General features: G+C 44.5%; 1 long non-coding RNA gene across 1 annotated transcript in view; it reads right to left on the bottom strand.

Annotated features, from left to right (window-relative positions):
• Positions 1-13,290, bottom strand: part of LOC110126781 (uncharacterized) — a 39,637-nt gene extending 26,347 nt beyond the window's left edge. Inside the window, exon 1 of the long non-coding RNA XR_002310539.2 lies at positions 13,007-13,290. This is a non-coding gene — a long non-coding RNA (uncharacterized lncRNA). The remainder of the gene's footprint in view (positions 1-13,006) is intronic.
• Positions 13,291-18,895: the final 5,605 nt, after the last annotated feature.

Here is an 18,895-nt window from a genome sequence, read left to right as displayed (position 1 = left end):
AATTTCTTCCTTCCTGCCATCTACAAGTGGACAAGGTTCTGAACAAAGGCACTCTAGTTTAACAGTCAGGCAGAGGGGCAGGATTCTCTGAGGCAGACCATTCTGTATGACTATAAAGCAACAAAAGCAAATCAAAGAAACAGGTCCAACATGGAGTCAGAATTGGCTTCTTCTCTGCAACAGCATCAGGGTCTTTTCCAATAAGTCGGCTCTTCCCATCAGGTGGCCAAAGGATTGATCTTCAGCTTCACCATCGGTTGTTCCAATGAATATTTAGGGTTGATTTCCTTTAGGATTGACTGGTTTGATCTCCTTGCTGTCCAAGGGACGCTCAAGACTCTTATCTAACACCACAGTTCGAAAACATCAAAGAATTGATGCTTCTGGTCCAACTCTTCTTCTTGGTCCAACTTCTTTCTGGTTCAACTCTCACAACTGTACATTACTACTGGAAAAATGGATGACTACTGGAGATGAGATGGTTGGATGGCATCACCAGTGGAATGGACATGAGTTTGAGTAGGCTATGGGAGTTGGTGATAGACAAGGAGGCCTGGCATGCTGCAGTCCATGGGGTCGCAAAGAATTGGACACGACTGAGCAACTGAACTGAACTAACTAGAGATGAGGAAAAGGGCTGAAAATGGCCGCACCCACCAGAAGATTGCCCCCTGCTGGGGGCCTTTGGGAACAAGAGGAGCTATTCACTTCCCAGGAAGTCTTGCCCAGGCCCCTGAGCCACCTGCCCATCTCCTTTATTTGCTGATGCTGAGTCAGTTTACGAATTTCACTCGATTGACCCAACGTAGACAGGCATCCTGGGCCACCAAAGGTGAATGTCTACACTGCCTGTAAAATATAGACCCCTGGGCAAACTGTATCACACACTGATCTTTAAAAGTATGCTCATTGCAAAAGAGTAAACACATCTCCAGCAGAGAGAAGAGGCCTCTACCTTCCAGGCCGACTGTACAGACTTGTATCCAGGGAAGCACCTCTCAGAGCCATAAACCCAGATCTATTTACAGTGTTCTGTGCATTCCGTTGAGTCAGGCCAACGGAATGTGTGGCTCCGTGTTCCCAAGTGTGATGTGCGGTCTAGAGGGCCCTGCAGTTAATGTGCTGATGCTTTTCTGTAATTAAATCAGTACTGACATTTTCAAGGCAGGGAGGGAGACATTCTTATTGTGGAAAATCTCAAACATAAACAAGAAGAGAGAAAGCTAGAGAGTGAGTCCTCCTTTGTCCAATTTTAATAATATTTAACAAACGCAATAATTTACTGATCATTGTTTCCTTTTTCTACCTCGCTCGCTCTCTCTCACACACATACACACATATACACTTTTTTTCTGAACTACTTTAAAATACATCTCAAGATGCAGACGTAGAAGGTGCCCTGTGGACACAGCGGGGGAAGGAAAGGGTGGGACGAATTGAAAAAGTAGCATTAATATATGTACACTACCGTATGTGAAATAGAGAGCTAGTGGGAAGCTGATGTATAACACAAGGAGTTCAGCCCAGGGCTCTGTGATGACCTCTAGGGGTGGGAGCAATGCTACAGAGGAAGGGGATATATGTATACTTATAGCTGAGTCCCTTCATTGTATAGCAGAAAAAAATACAACATTGAAAAGCAATTGTGCGTCAGTTTTTAAAAAATTGGTAGAGTCATAATAACCAAAATAATTACAGATCACAAATGAAAAAAAATAAAGCATATCTCAGGTATCATGCCATTGTGCTGTAATTATTTCAGAAGACATCTCTGATAGCATGAATTTTTCCATGATTGCCTTAACAATCACACTTAACAAAATCAGCAAGGCTTCCCTATTACCAGTTAGTGTCCACTTTATATTTAAATTTCCCCAATTATTTCAGAGACATCTTCTTGTATTGTCAGTTACAATGTTGGAATCGCCACCCAGGCCAGTCCTGTGTTGCTATGGATGTGGGTCTAATCCAGCAACTTCAAGCTCTCCATCTCCTTTGACTTCCTTCCATCCCAGTGGTAAAGCCAGAGGGCAAAGGGGAATACAGTGTTTACTTTATAAAATTAGGGTTCGTCACCCTTTCCAGTGTTCAAAGTTGAACTCCAAGCGAGTGTACTTATGACCTTTGGGAAGATAACCACCATTTGAATGATAGCCCCTTTCTCTCCTCTCCTTTCACCTGCTATTCTTTGTCCATCTTCCCACAATGCACATCTAATTGTCCTTCCCAACTTCCCACCTCTGCTTTCTGGTGCCCTGGAGGTGGTTTCCTACTCCCTTCCTTTCTGCAATGTCTGTTTGCCTACCACATTTTAGTGACTTCAGACACCAACCTCCAAAAGACTAACCCACCAGGGTCTGATTTCTTTTCATTCGTTTGTTTGTCTTTAAAAGAAGCATTTGACTGCATTCCCACCCAGAATCTTCCTTTTACCAACACTTGTTCCTGTCGCTCATGACACCGCGTGCCTGGTCCACTCATGGCAGCACCTGCCCCATGCCAGGCCCACCGACCAGGCTCACCTTGTGTCAATCACTCTCTTTCCTTCTACACAGCCAGCCTGCAGCTCAAGGCAACATCCTGAGAGCTTTTCAGTTATTTGTTAGCTAATTCCTGCTGGTCTAGAGACTATTTCTGAAAATATTCATTAAAAAATAAACTCATTTGAGGTAAGCCAATCCCCAAAGCCTGATTTCACTGATATGAAGTATGTAAATGAGTAAAAATCACAGAAATAAAAAGTAGGATGGTGATTGCCAGGAGCTGTAGGAGAGGGAACTCGTGTTCAATAGCTCTGGAATTTCAGTTTTGCAAGAGGAGAAAGTTCTAGAAATCTATTTTACAACAATGTGAATGCACATTTCTGAACTGTACATGACAGAAGTCTAAGGTCATAAATTTAACTTTATGTGTTTTCACCACAATATAAATAGATAAGAAGCTAGAGAAACAAATAAGTAAGAACTCACTTCAAGCAATCTTACTCTGATTTGGCCCTGACCCAAAAATAAACACCTCTGACAGCTTTGCAATTCTGATTTTTACACGACTTTTCTTTTGTAAATGAGGAAACTGAATATTTCTCCTTTCTGACCATCTGTCCCCAAAGTTAGTTGCCAGTTTGGGGTTGTAGCAAAAGAGCAAATTAGCCAAGACGGTGGTACCAGGCTCTCTTATCCCCACGACCTCTTGCTTTCGCTCCATGTTTGGTGAATACTGATTATGTAACAGCTGAGATCACTTATAGCACTGCGCAGGCACGTCACAAAGTACTCGCTCGGCCATGGGCTACTTCTGTTCCCCACAGCCAGTCCCTCTCATCAGGAAGCTTCCACAAGCCTCTTGTCCTTCTCCATCAGAGGGCAGACAGAATGGAAACCACAATCACAGAAAACTAACCAAACTGATCACAGGGATCACAGCCTTGTCTAACTCAAAGAAACTATGAGCCATGCTGTGTAGGGCCACCCAAGACGGACTGGTCATGGTGGAGAGTTCTGACAAAATGTGGTCCTCTGGAGAAGAGAATGGCAGACCCTTCAGTATTTTGCTTTGAGAACCACTTGAATGGTATGAAAAGAGAAGATATGACATCGAAAGATGAACTTCCCAGGTCGGTAGGTGCCCAATATGCTACTGGAGAAGAGTGGAGAAACAGCTCCAGAAAGAATGCAGAGGCTGAGCCAAAGCAAAAAGCACACCCAGTTGTGGATGTGACTGTGATGGAAGTAAAGTCTAATTCTGTAAAAGACAATATTGCATAGGAACCTGGAATGTTAGGTCCATGAGTCAAGGTAAATTGTGTGAGTGGGTGAGTGAAAGTAGTTCAGTCATGTCTGACTCTTCGCCACCCCATGGACCATACAGTCCATGGGATTCTCCAGGCCAGAATACTAGAGTGGGTAGCCTGTCCCTTCTCCAGGGGATCTTCCCAACCCAGGGATCGAACCCAGGTCTCGTGCATTGCAGGTGGATTCTTTACCAGCTGAGACACCAGGGAAGTGATCAGACAGGAGATAGCAAGAGTGAACACCAACATTTTTGGAATCAGTGAACTAAAATTGACCAGAACGGGTTACTTTAATTCAGATGAACATTATATCTACTACTGTGGGCAAGAATCCCTTAGAAGAAATGGAGTAGCCCTCATAGTCAACAAAAAGAGTCCAAAATGCAGTACTTGGGTGCAATCTCAAAAACGACAGAATGATCTCCATTCGTTTCCAAGGCAAACCATTCAACATCACAGTAATCCAAGTCTATGCCCCAACCACTAATGCTGAAGAAGCTGAAGTTGAATGGTTCTATGAAGAACTACAAGACCTTATAGAACTAATACCCAAAAAATAGTCCTTTTCATCAGAGGGGACTGGAATATAAAAATAGGAAGTCAAGAAATACCTAGAGGAACAGGCAAATATGGCCTTGGAGTACAGAAGAAGCAGGGCAAAGGCTAACAGAGTTTTGCCAAGAGAACGCACTGGTCATAGCAGACACCCTATTTTAGCAGCACAAGAGAAGACTCTACACATGGACATCACCAGATGGTCAATCCCAAAATCAGATTGATTATATTCTTTGCGGCCAAAGATGGAGAAGCTCTATACAGTCAGCAGAAACAAGACTGGGTGTTGACTGTGGCTCAAATCATGAACTCCTTATTGCAAAACTGAGACTTAAATTGAAGAAAGTAGGGAAAACCACTACATCATTCAGGCATGGCCTAAATCAAATCCCTTACTTATACAATGGAGAAGACAAATAGATTCAAGGGATTAGATCTGATAGATAGAGTGCCTGAATAACTCTGGATGAAGGTTTGTAAAGAAGTGGTGACCAAAATCATCCCCACGAAAAAGAAACACAAAAAGGCAAAATGGTTGTCTGATGAGGTCTTACAAAGAGCTGAGAAAAGAAGAGGAGTAAAAGGCAAAGGAGAACAGGAAAGAGAAATCCAATTGAATGCAGAGTTCCAAAGAATAGCAAGGAGCGATAAGAAAGCCTTCCTCAGTGATCAAGGCAAAAAAATAGAGGAAAACAATGAATGGGAAAGACTAGAGATCTCTTCAAGAAAATTAGAGCTACCAAGGGAACATTTCATGTAAATTAGGATACAATAAAGGACAGATATGGTATGGACCTAAGAGAAGCAGAAGATATTAGGAAGAGGTGGCAAGAATACACAGAAAAACTGTACAAAAAAGATCTTCATGACCCAGATAACCACGATGATGTGATCATTCACCTAGAGCCAGACATCCTGGAGTCCGAAGTCAAGTGGGCCTTAGGAAGCATCACTATAAACAAAGCTAGTGGATGTGATGGAATTCCAGCTGAGCTATTTCAAATCCTAAAAGATGATGCTGTGAAAGTGCTGCACTCAATATGCCAGCAAATGTGGAAAACTCAGCAGTGGCTACAGAACTGGAAAATGTCAGTTTTCATTCCAATCCCAAAGAAAGGCAGTGCCAAAAATGTTGAAACTACTGCACAATTGCACTCATCTCACACGTTAGAAAAGTAATGCTCAAAACTCTCCAAGTGACGCTTTAACGATACGTGAATCGAAAGTTTCAGGTGTTCAAGCTGGATTTAGAAAAGCCAGAGGAATCAGAGATCAAATTGCCAACATCCACTGGATCATCGAAAAAGCAAGAGAATTCCAGAACAATCTACTTCTGATTCATTGACTATGCTAAAGCCTTTGACTGTGTGGATCACAAAAAACTGTGGAAAATTCTTCAAGAGATGGGAATACCAGACCACCTTACCTGCCTCCTGAGAAATCTATATGCAGGTCAAGAAGCAGCAATAGGAACCGGACATGGAACAATGGACTTGAGAAAGGAATACATCAAGGCTGTATATTGTCACCCTGCTTATTTAACTTATATGCAGAGTACATCATATGAAATGCCAGGCTGGATGAAGCACAAGCTGGAAGCAAGATTGCCGGGAGAAATATCAATAACCTCAGATATGCAGATGACACCACCCTTATGGCAGAAAGAGAAGAGGAATTAAAGAACCTCTTGATGAAAGTGAAAGAGGAGAGTGAAAAAGCTGGCTTAAAACTCAACATTCAAAAACCTAAGATCATATCATCCAGTGCCATCACTTCATGGCAAATAGATGGGGAAACAATGGAAACAGTGAAAGACTTCATTTTCTTGGTCTCCAAAATCACTGCAAATGGTGACTGCCGTAATGAAATGGAAAGATGCTTACTCCTTGGAAGAAAAGTTATGACAAACCTAGACAAAATATTGAAAAGCAGAGACATTACTTTACCAACAAAGTTCCATCTAGTCAAAGCTTTGGTTTTTCCAGTAGTCATACATGGATGTGAGAGTTGGACTATAAAGAAAGCTGAGTGCTAAAGAATTGATGCTTTTGAACTGTGGTATTGGAGAAGACTCTTGAGAGTTCCTTAGACAGCAAATCAGACCAAACCAGTCAATCCTAAAGGAAATCAGTCCTGAATATTCATTGGAAGGACTGATGCTGAAGCATAAGCTCCAATACTTTGGCCACCTGATTCGAAGAACTGACTCTTTGGAAAAAACCCTGATGCTGGGAAAGATTGAAGGCAGGAGGAGAAGGGATGGCAAAGGATAGATGGTTGGATGGCATCATTGACTGGATGAACATGAGTTTGAGCAAACTCTGGGAGTTGCTAGAGATAGACCAGGAGGCCTGGCATGCTGCAGTCCATGGGGTCGCAAAGAGTTGGACATGACTGAGCAACTGAACTGAACTGAAATGAACTGAACTGAAGCATACACAAGCTCCACCTGGAAAGGCCCTTGCGACTGTGCGCTGTTAGGTTATATTGTTATGTCTGCTGCTGCAGCTGCTGTGCCAGCCGGGAGAGAATAAATGCGTCTGCAGTTCCTGTGGCTTCTTGCATTCTCTTCCAGCTTGTGCCTTGACTGCCATGGGTTCAGTGAACATTGCACACTGTGAGGTACAGTGAGGTGGGGGTATTATTGGTTTTTTTAAGCTATTTCACTGGGCCTCAGTGCAGGCATTTTTTGGAATCTAAACCACTTTCTTGTGTGCATCTTAAGTTATTCTGTTCCAGATATTTTCATTTTACTAATAAAGAGGGACGAGAGTTAAATTTTCAGCATTTATCAACTTCCATCTCTAAAAGAAAATTAATTTAATTTTGGAATCTTTGGGAATTTCTGGCAAGATCCAGAGCCAGAGATGTCATCCAAATCTTTCCCTAGCTTCCTGTGTGTTGACTGGCTGTCACACAAAAAAAGCCAGATTCCAAATTCATGTATGAACACTTTCTAAATGGCTGCTCCTTGGATCTGCTGAGTCTATCAGGAGGTGAGCATAGGTTACATGGACTTATCAGTAGGGCAGGAGACCTGGGTCAGGACCCTCTGTCTCATCCTGAAGATTCTCCTGCAATCAAGATGCAGAAGACTGAGAAAATGCTTCAAGCAAGGGGGTCCCATGAGCACATGGAGGGGCACCAGGCCCCGCCAGGAGAAACAGAACCAGCCCTGAGTCGGGCTGACCAGCCAGGGCAGGTCAGGGAGGAGCCAGGTAAGCTGGTCCTGGGTGATCCTTTTTAGTAGCTCTCCAGGTGGTTTTGATCTTAATCCTCACTGTCCATCAAAACCACCTGGAGAGCTACTGAAAAAGGAATGCTGAGGACCAACTAAATCAAAAGTCTCTGTGAGGGGGAACCCAGGCATCTCACTCCATTTTCTAAAAGTCTACTGAGGGAGAGGGAAGCTCATGGTCTAGCATCGTGGTCTGTAGTCCCCTGGGAAGATCTTCATGAAGTGATAAGGCAGCATCTCAGTTCCTGCCTCCTCTCTTCCTTGTCAAAATACAAAGCCTCTGGGGTGTCCTACACCTTTGTGTGGGGCTCCCCTGGCGGCTCAGTGGCAAAGAATCTACCTGTGAATGCAGGAGATGTGGGTTCCATCCTTGGGTCGGAAAGAACCCCTGGAGGAGGAAATGGCAACCCACTCCAGGATTCTTGCCTGGAAAACCCCATGGACAGAGGAGCCTGGCGGGTCAAGGTTCAAAGGATTGCAAAGAGTCACACAACTAAACAACTGAGTATGCACGCGCACACATATGCGTACCTTCATACAGGATAAAATGGGGTCCTCGGCCAGCAGTACTCACATCACCTGGGAGTTGGACAGAATGCAGGATCTGGGGCCTCACCCGCCCCCTCTGAAGGAAAGTCTGCCTAGTTCCCAGGGCCCCGGGTTCCTCCTACAGTCGTTAAGGCTTGAGAAGCCCTGTACCCCACCATTTCATGATTCCCCTTTTACATATTACAAGCTCTTCTATTAGAGATCCTCTAAAACAAAGGATGCTATTGGAAATACAGTTGCCTGTTTTAGTCATGCACACCAAGGGCTCTCAGTCCCTGATAAAAGTCATTCCCTCTCACATTTCCTGTTGTCACACTGACATACAGTGATAAAGGCGAGGACAGCTGTTTTTCTCTCAAGCTAAGTCTGTCCCTTGGCCCAGATGCACTTCTAGGCCTCAGAGCTATTTCTCAGAAAGAAACAGAAGAAACCCCACCCCAACACTGTCCCAAAGGCCAAAAGGGGAGAGTTATTTGTACATGAGGATGCTAAAGGCATTATTCCATCTCCTTTAAAATTTTATTTTCTCTTCTCATCCAGACTAGTCCAGGAAATAATTTATTTTCAAGTTTTTTTTTTTTTTTTAGTTTCCAATTAAGAAATCTTGGAAAGTAGTTGACCTATATTTACTGTAACCATACTTTCCAAATAAAATTCCAAACACATGGTCTGATAAGTATGCATGCACTCACCACACGATTTAAAAATAAAATTAGAAATAAAATGCATTGCTTTTTTTTCCTGCTTAAAAAAGTAACCCATTTTTATTTTAGAAACTAAAGAAAAGTCAAAGAAGCAACTAAAAACATCTGTAATCCCACCACCCAGAAAGAACTACTATTAACATTTTAATCCATATTCCTGCTCAGTTTTTATCTATAACAGAAGATAAATTTATCAAGTTAGGTAGTACACTAAATATATAACTTTAATTCCTGACCTTTCCATTTACATCTATGTCACAAGGATTTTTTTCTTATATCATTGAAGATTGTCTGTAAACTTTATTTTTAATGGCTGCATGCTATTCTATCTTTGTATATGCCATAATTAGACTTTGATAAACATTCTTATATCTTTGTTCACACTTCTGAAAATTTCCACCACATAGCCAAGAAACAAAATTACTGCATAATAGGATAAAATTACTTTGAATCTCTTCATGCATATCACCAACTTTTTTTCATGGAAACATTGCACCAACTTATACTTAACACCTGTTTCTGAAGTTACGTGAAAATATTTTAAATCAGTACTGTTCCAGAGAATTCAGATTTAAGAAATAAGTTTACTGAGCATATATTATGTGCCAGAGTGTGATAAGGACTTTGGATGTACTGTGTCAGTTACTCCTTACAAAAGTGCCATGAGGACAAGACGCCATCATGAGTCCCATTTTACCCATGGAGAAGGTTTGGGGAAGTAGCCCAAATTATACAGCCAATTCCTTGTAAAGTTCAAATAGTGAAACTGATCCAATGTGGTTTGTTTGTTTTTCTGACTTCAGTGATCACGCTCTGTACTCTCTACTCAGGGGGCTTCTGCCCGGAGGGTCCCAGCAGAGGGTCTGGAAGAGGGTCAGAGCCTCAGGACAGGGTCCTCAGCTGTCAGGACAGACAGCTGACCTGGGCCAAGAACCCTGAGCAATGAGTCCAGAACGCCCTGTGCTCGATGCCAAGCTCTCAGTGACACTGACGAACTTGGGAACAGCAAAGCAATAGCATGCCGTGGTGACTGAGAAGGACTGACATGGTTATCTGTAGCACATGTGAGACACCCAGGAGCCCCTTGCAGGGGATTTCATGGAAAGAGAGCAAAGTTCTGGGGCCTCAGAAGTTTTACTAGTGGGCATCAGAGTCATCATAATCATACTGAGCTAAAAGCAATCGTGACCTAGAGAAAGGTGACTTTGTCTTTCCTTTATAGATGAATTAATGTGGGGCTCTTCAGGGCACCCCCTAACCTACACATTTTGCAGGCTCTTCAGTGCTCAGGGGATCCTTCATGGACGGGGCTCAAGACCCAGCCCAAGTTCCATTGCCAGTCTGGGCGTGCATGGAGCTCCGCCCACCTGCTGTTTTGTTCCTGATCCTGCTCCCCCTCCCCACCTGCTTCCACAGCCCTGGGCACTCTGCCCATCGCCTCTCCACCCAGTCAGGCCAGTCTCAGGGCCCCTGCCTGGCTCTTCCGTCTGCCTGGAAAGCTTTGGCCCATCTCTGCAACTCAACCACCACCTTACCGACAATGACAGCGCCAACCCCCCTCCCGAGCCCCCGCCCCATGCCCTCCAGGGGGACAGTGAATTCTGCTGGTTTTGTTTGCTGATCCTTCCAAGTGCCTAGAACATTCCTGGCAAATAGCTCTTCATAAATATTTGTTGAACTGAATGAAATCACCAAATGGGTAAACCAAGGAGATGATTAAGTCTTGCTTCAGTTATTTTTACATTGAGAAAACCGACAGCTTGAGAAATGAAGTGACCTTAGCCAAGATCACTTGCAGGTTTTCTTTCCCCGAAGTGCCCAGACTTTCAGAACTGGCCTTGAAGTTCTCCAGCTCAGCCCAAACAACACTCTCCCTCTGTGAGGCTGATACCCGCTACAGATCTGGTTAAAGCAATTGGACAAAAGGCATAAATGATGACCAAGCACCATCCTTCCAGGGAGTAAGCTTCAGATGAACCTCCAACCTAAGAGAAATCTCACTTTGAGCTGTGAGTCAATTACATACATTCTCCTTTCCTACCCTCCCAAGACCAACCATCTAACAACACGGAAGCCACTGGAAGCCAAGTCCCCAACCTGTCTTGTTTAGTAGTTCAAATCTAAGTCCCATCCTGTCTCTCTTTTCCAAGTGGCCAGACACTGGAAGAAATCATTCCAAGCAATGAGACCGAGTGAGCTGCTCTGGGGTTGTTCAAACCACAACTCATTACAAATGCCCAGCGTCATAAACACCTCTCTCAACTATTTTCCTCTTTCCTCACCAAGAGTTTGCAGAGAACAAACACAGATTATACATAATTTTGGAGCAGATTTATTTTTTCCATGATATCTGCTCTCTTTCAATGAACAATTTGTCATATATGTTAGCTTAAAATCAAATAAAAACCTGGCAATTGTTATCAAAATCAAGAATCCTCCTAAAATAAAACCTCTCTCAACAAGTAGGTGTTCTAGGATTTCAAATACAAGGTCCACGGACCCCCAAGAGATCCTTGTGTGGGATTCTGTGGTCTGAGAAGCCCCTAAAATTGTTGGCAAACTCTTGTGGATATATGAAGATGTGCTTTCTTATTGGTGAGCTTTCATAAGATTCTCAAAGGAATCTTTCTCCCCAGATTACTGAGAACCATTGATTTTTGACATAGGACAACATGTTAAAACCTAAATGGGTGACAATCAAACTTAATTTCACAGTGTGGAATGCAAAATGTGTCGTAACATGGTATATCAGGTTGGCCAAAAAGTTCATTCGGGTTCTTCCACACTATCTATGGAAAAACCCAAACGAACTTTTTGGCCGACCCAACATCTACAACAGGTTTCCCTGGTGGCTCAGTTGGTAAAGAATCTGCCTGCAATGCAGGAGACTTGCCTGAGTGCAGGAGACCTGGGTTTGACTCCTGGGAGGGGAGGATCCCCTGGAGAAGGAAATGGCACTCCACTCCAGTGTTCTTGCCTGGAGAATCCTATGGACAGAGGAGCCTGGTGGGCTACAGTCCATGGGGTCTCAAAGAGTCAAACACAACTTAGGGACTAAAAGACCACCACCACCACATTCATTAAATACTGGTAGCTCTGACATGGTAGACATCATCATAATGTATCTTCTCTAATTCTGGCTCTGAATCATGAGTGAAGAGCAGTATAGAATATTGCCATCACCCAGCTCAGGACTTCCTAAGAATCCCTCCTTTGGAGCCACATAAGGCAGCCCAACGTCTGCACAAGAACTTCCGAGTCCAGAGGGGCAAGCTTGGCTCTGCCAGGAGATTCACCTAAAGAACCAGCAAGAAACGAACTGTGATCTCTTTCCCAGAATGGGTGCCATGCCACCAACCTCTCACAGGAATGTGTGAGAGCAAAGTGGGTTAAGAATCAACTCTCCTGGGCTTCCAGAGTGGCTCAGCTGTAAGGAATCCACCTGCCACTGCAGGAGACATGGGTTCCATCCCTGATCTGGAAAGATCCCACATACCCTGGAGCAGCTAAGCCCGGGCACCACAACTATTGAAACTGTGCTCTAGAGCCCGGGACCAACAATACTGAACCCACCAGGCCACAACTATTGAAGCCTGCACACCTTACAGCCCATCTCCATGACGACAGAGGCCACCTCAGTGAGAAGCCCGCACACCGCAACTAGAGTAAAGCCTGCACAACAATGAAGACCGTTCACAGCCCAAAAAAAGAAAAGAGAGAATCAGCTCTCCCCAAATGCAAATGGCATTGATGGAAAATACATCATGCACGTATGTGTTATCATATGAAGGTTGCCTAGAAGAAAATGATTTGGAAAGCGACGGAGACATTATTTACAGCTTTAAGACAGAGACTGTTCAAAATGGGGGAAACAAGGTACTTCTCTCCCTACCACCGACGTGATTTTGGTATCCATCTTCAGTGTGTGTCTCTGAGTCTTTGTGAGTCCCCTGCAACCCTGCATGATTCACTTGAACTCAAGTCACTGTCACAATTTCCTAGTAGTGGGGAAGCATTTAATCCCCAGCAGCAGCGATTTTCTCGTTTAGCAAGACGATGAAAGGAAGTGAGAAGGTTTGGCTCAGTGTGAAAGTCTCAGAGTGTCCCCATGCACACAGGCTCCAGGGAAGTCAGTCTTGACGGAGAGATCGGAAAGCGGAGCTCGCTTACCTTCGCGGATCACAGTTTCCAGCGGAGCTTCCAAAAATTCATTTTGTGTATTTTCTGGCAGATCCACTTCTAAGTTATTGGATTCTAGCAGACTCAGGTCAAATATCAGCGTGTGTCCTTATAACTGAGTCACCAACATCAACGACTGCCAAAGTGGCAGAGCAACCTCTCAAATCTCCTCCTTCTGTGCCCCTGTGTGGGGACAAGCTCTCACGACTCCAGACAAAGGCTGGCTTCCCTTATCTGGGCCACCACCTAGCCCACTACCTTCTCGCACATATAGGACCATAGCCACTTGTTTGCCAATAAAACTCTTACCCCTGTGAATGTACCCTGGAGAAAAATCATTCCTAAGTCATCAAATCTAACTGGTGGAGGGCTACTGCCCCCTAGGGAGCATTTGGGAAACGTGTGTCAGAGTTAGTTGCTCAGTCAAATCCGGTTCTTTGAGACCCCACGGACTGTAGCCGGCCAGGTTCCTCTGCCCATGGAATTCTCCAGGCAAGAATACTGGAGTGGGTTGCCATTTCCTTCTCCAAGGGATCTTCCTGGCTCGGGAATCGAACCCGGGTCTCCTGCATTGCAAGCAGGTTCTTTACCGTCTGAGCCACTGGAGAGCCTAATTCTTTTCTGAGAATTATGAAGATTGGGTGTTCCTGCATTGAGCGGATGGAGGCCAGGAACACAGAAGACAATTCTGTGCAACTGTTCCATGTCCCACCAGACAGTTATGTAGGTGAGAAACTGTTTGTAGTTTTCTGAGCTTGGAACCCAACTCCACTTTTACATCCAACTAGAAAGTACTTTTGTACAGTCTCAGTAGACACTGACTTTTCCAAAAATGCAATCACCGTGTAAGTCAAAGAGAAAATTGTACATTGTGTCTTTGAAATTTTACCGAGAGTTCAGCATTTCAAAAAATCACAGCACCCACAGCAACACAGCTTATAGCACGACAGTTGTCCTGACACTCCCGTGGCGTGTGTGTTCCCAGTGGCCACGTGCAAGAGGGTGTGGGTGAGAGCCTTAATATGCCCCTCTATACGGTGGTGCCTACACACTTACATGTTGAAAGTAAAAGCTGTACTATTTTATTGCAAATTATTTTCTTTTATTTCTCCTTTATTGAACATCTAGGCCATTGTATTAGCTCTTTAAATTAACTTCTATGAGCGAGTATTACATAAATTATTCTTAATGCAAAATATTTGCCTTTAAAAAAGATTTTTAGGGACTTCCTTAGCAGTCCAGTGGTTAAGACCCTGCACTTCCACTGCAGGGGATGCAGGTTCGATCCCTGGTCAGGGAATTAAGAACCCATGTGCCATGTGACCTGGTCAAAAAATTAAAAAAAAAAAAGACATATAAATATATATTTAAAGGGTCATTAGTTTGAATCAGATTTAAACATTGGTGCAAACCATGAAAACTCCTTTATATTAAGAACTGCCGAATTAAATGGTCTTTAAGGATTTTAGATGGGATGTGAAGTGAACCATTTCTATTTACTAGTGCCCTACAAAGAACAGTGAGTTCCTAGTATTCAACCATAGGTACACATGAGAATAATGTGAGAGCTTTTAAAAATTGCCAAGACCTACTTAGTGACTGATGCTGAAGCTGAAACTCCAATACTTTGGCCACCTGATGCAAAGAACTGACTCATTGGAAAAGATCCTGATGCTGGGAAAGATTGAAGGTGGGGGGAGAGGGGGATGACAGAAGATGAGCTGGTTGGATGGCATCAATGACACGATGGACATGAGTTTGAGCAAGCTCTGGGAGTTGGTGATGGACAGGGAAGCCTGGTGTGCTGTGGTCCACGGGGTCTCAGACACGACTGAGTGACTGAACTGAACTTAGCGACTAAACCACCACCACCCTGACCAATGAGGTAAAATCCCGTGTATCAATTGCACGTACTTAAACCTTAAGACAGCCCCTTGGAGGAGTGATTCTCGGTCCACATTGCATGTTAGGAGGTGCCCCCGAATGTAGCAGCAACCCCAATAGGAAAGTCTGAGTGAGATCCAGGCCACACGAGTTTTCCTAAATTTCCCAGGTGACTCTAATTTATGACCATTGATGGGCATCACTCTTCCAGAACATAACTAGGAGTTCTGAGAGCCTAGGGCTCCCCAGGTGGCTCAGTGATAAAGAATCTGCCTGCCAGTGCAGAGGACTGGGGTTCGATTCCTGGGTTGGGAAGATCCTCTGGAGGAAGAAGTGGGAACACACTCCAGTATTCTTGCCTGAAGAATCCCACGGACACAGGAGCTCATGGAGTCTCAAAGGGTTGGACACGACTGAGCGACCGGGCATGCATGCATGCATGCTGAGCACCTGAGAGGTTGGTCAAGAAAGGCTATGGGCTCTGGAAATTAAACATCAGGCTTTAATGAGAGCTACGCCATTTGCTTTCTGTGCCTTGGCATCCTCTCCTATTGAATGAGGATCACAGCAACATCTGCTTCAAGGGATGTGGGAATTAAACAAGTTCATTCATACACGGCCCTTGGAATGGACCAGGTGTTCTGTACTCCAGAGTCACCCAGTGAGACTTAGAAAAATATGAGAAAAATATTCAGTATTATCCCAATCTTTGTCATTCACATGTCACATTTCATTCACATCTATTTCTAAGATGATAGAACATTCTGATTTAAGACTATGATTTTGCTTCAAGATGGCAAACCACCATCATTCAAATGTCCCCTTCTTTTCATAGCACTCTTTTTTAAAAAAAAAAAAACACTTATTTTTAAATGTGGGCCATTTTAAAAGTCTTTATTGAATTTCTTACATTATCGCTTCTGTTTTATGTTTTGGTTTTTTGGCTGCGAGGCATGTGGGATCTTAGCTTGCTGGCAAGGGATCAAACCCTCACCCCCCACACTTGAAGGCAAAGTCTTAAATGCTGGACTGCCAGGGAAGTCCCTCAATCACACTCTTGATTTAGTTAAAATCTGCCTTTGTCTCCTGTGGTCTATGTACATCACTCTACCACCTGCCACACTCCAAGGCCAAGGTTAGAGGCTCAAGTGAACCCTGGAAAGAGCCCAGAGGAAGAAAATGTCCCACCGTCATTACAAAGTGAGCATCAATATTCTCAAGCATGTTTTTCCATATTTTTGAGAGAAAGTTTCAGTGTATAGAAAGTATGAATAAACATCTTAGGTCTTTATGTCAATGGAGAGGTTAAAAAAAAATATTAGATGCTGCCGGAATCTGAGGGCTCAGGGATTCCAAGATGACTTTGAGAAGAGAGAAATTCTACAGAGCTCAGATGGTTGACCACACAAAGGAAATCCATTTGAGAAGCTGTCCAGCTAGCTCCGTGCATGCACAGACACTGTAGTATTATTTTCCTGGCACTCAGCAATTCATTCCCCAGGTCTGAGAACATCATCTAAATCCTAATTGATGCTGTAGCTGCGCTTGACCGAGAGACGAAGATGAGTCAGAGCTCCTCTCTAGTTTAAACCACGTATCACAACTGGAATAATGATTTACATTGTCTTCTTCACTTTTCTGAGTTAATTCACAACAGTGTGTGTGTGTATGTGTGTGTGTGTGTGTGTGTGTGTGTGTGTACAAAGAGGGCTTCCCTGATAGCTCAAACAGTAAAGAATCTGCCTACAATGCAGGAGACCTGAGTTCAATCCCTGAGTCAGGAAGATTCCATGGAGAAGGGACTGGCAGTCCATTCCAGTACTCTTGCCGGCAGAATTCCATGGATAGAGGAGCCTGGTGGGCTGCAGTCCATGGGGTTGCAAAAAGTCAGACACGACTGAGCGACTAACACATGTACAGAGAGAGGGTATAATTTTATGACCTGAGAAATCCGAATCTTCTAAGACAGGCGGAAGGTGGCAGGCAGTCTGCTTTCTACCGGGGAGGGGAGCAGGATACCTCTGAGAACAGGAAGGCACACCATCCCAGGCCTCCGGCATCCCATCCATCCTGGAGATGGTGCAGCTGCTGTTCTTCTATAGGTCGCCTTTCCCCCGTCACGTGACTCAACATCTAGAATCGGAACTGGCAAACGTTTCCTTTAAAGGTCAAGATAGTAAATCAGTCAGTCAGTTCAGCCACTTGGTCGTGGAAATACTTAAGGCTTTGTGGGATGTCCCTGTCTGATAACCCCCCTTGTTTTCTTCTCACTCTCTTTTTCACAACCTTTTAAAAATTTAAAGTCCATCCACGCTCCAGAGATGCACAAAAACAGACTGCAAGCTAGACTTGGCTGCCGGATGACAGTCTGCCAACCTCAGCTCTTGATAAATGGGTCTAAAACTGGTGCCCAGGACTTAGTCAGGGCTGAGGTTGGCAGCCCTGGTTTGAGCAGAATATGGAGCTAGATGGAGAGTCTGGAGGAGACGACAGAGCAGGCAAGAACAACCAGCAGAGCAGGGACAGGATCTGGGTCCTCACCCCCTTCACTCCAGATGTGTCTCAGGTCAGTTCAGTCACTCAGTCCGACTCTTTGTGACCCCATGGACTGCAGCACGCCAGGCCTCCTCGTCCATCACCAGCTCCCGGAGCTCCCTCAAAGTCATGTCCATGGAGTCGGTGATGCCATCCAACCATCTCATCCTCTGTCTGCTGCTTTCTCTTTCTCTGGATTCAGAGAGGACGAGAGAAAGAGTGCTGGGGAGACCCTCCGTGTACACGAAGCAGTCTCAAAACACAGAAATGAGACCTCTTGAAGAAAATGGCTGGCCCGTTCCCCTTCATGAAAGACTGGAATTCTCTAAACTCAGAAATCCTCTCTGATAATTCAAGCTACTATGGGCAGGGGTGTCACCTGGCCCCCCTTCTCGTTGCCCTGTGAGAACTGGGCCTCAGGACTAGTGCAAAAATAAGTCTTATCACCTGCTGCTGAGGGGAATAAAGTCCTGCCTCTCTGACCTGGGAGTCCCACGTCTTTCTAGGTCTGTGCCCTGAAAGAGAAGTCTGCAGAAAAAGGAATTGTGAGCCAGGAAGGCATTCCCCAACGTCTGCCAAGGCATCTTCAGATAACGTTAGCGACTATATTTTGTTTTTACCTTTGTGTCTGACTCAGAATTTAGGATGTGGCCTGACAGTATAGATATTTAGTGAATGTGGATAGAAGGAAGGAAGGAGGAAGTAAAGAAGAGGAAAAACGAAGGGCAGGAGGAATCCCTTTCAGGACTCACTTGTGTAAACTCTGTCATAAGCATTTTCCGTGACCACTCAATTTTTCCAAACAGAAAGAAACCAGATATTTCTAGTTCTGTCACTCTAAAGTAAAGGATGAATTTATCCATAGCTCTCCTTACCCGCAGCTTGGGACGAGAATCCAGGACTGAAGTAAAGCGATAAATAAAGACTAAAAGATGGTGTGGGGCGGGGGTGGGGAGGGGGAGATATGGTTTCCAAAATGAGTGCTACATGATTTGAGAAGGAATATCTCAGGGGTCCAACTGAACTGTTCAGCTGCAGGCTGCGATATTACTGAAACAGCTGATGTAGACACCCTTTGTGCAGTCACCCTAAAGGAGTCATTTGGAGCCAGCTGCTCTGGCTGCAGGATCTCTGTGTACTGTGCGTAGCCTCTCAGTCATGCCCGACTCTTTGTGACCCCATGGACTGTAGCCCGCCAGGCTCCTCTGTCCATGGGGATTCTCCAGCCAAGAGTACTGGAGTGGGTTGCCATGCCCTCCTCCAGGGGATCTTCCCAAGCCAGGGATCAAACCCAGGTCTCCCGTATTGCAGGTAGATTCTTTACTGTCTGGGCCACCAGGGAAGCCCAAGAATACTGGAGTGGTTAGCCTATTTCTTCTGCAGGGGACCTTCCCGACCCAGGGATTGAACCAGGGTCTCCCGCATTGCAGATGGATACCTTACCAGTTGAGCTACCAAGGA

This window comes from Odocoileus virginianus, chromosome 34, assembly GCF_023699985.2.
Source record: "Odocoileus virginianus isolate 20LAN1187 ecotype Illinois chromosome 34, Ovbor_1.2, whole genome shotgun sequence".
Lineage (NCBI taxonomy): Eukaryota > Metazoa > Chordata > Mammalia > Artiodactyla > Cervidae > Odocoileus > Odocoileus virginianus.
This window is presented reverse-complemented; position numbering and strand designations above follow the sequence as displayed.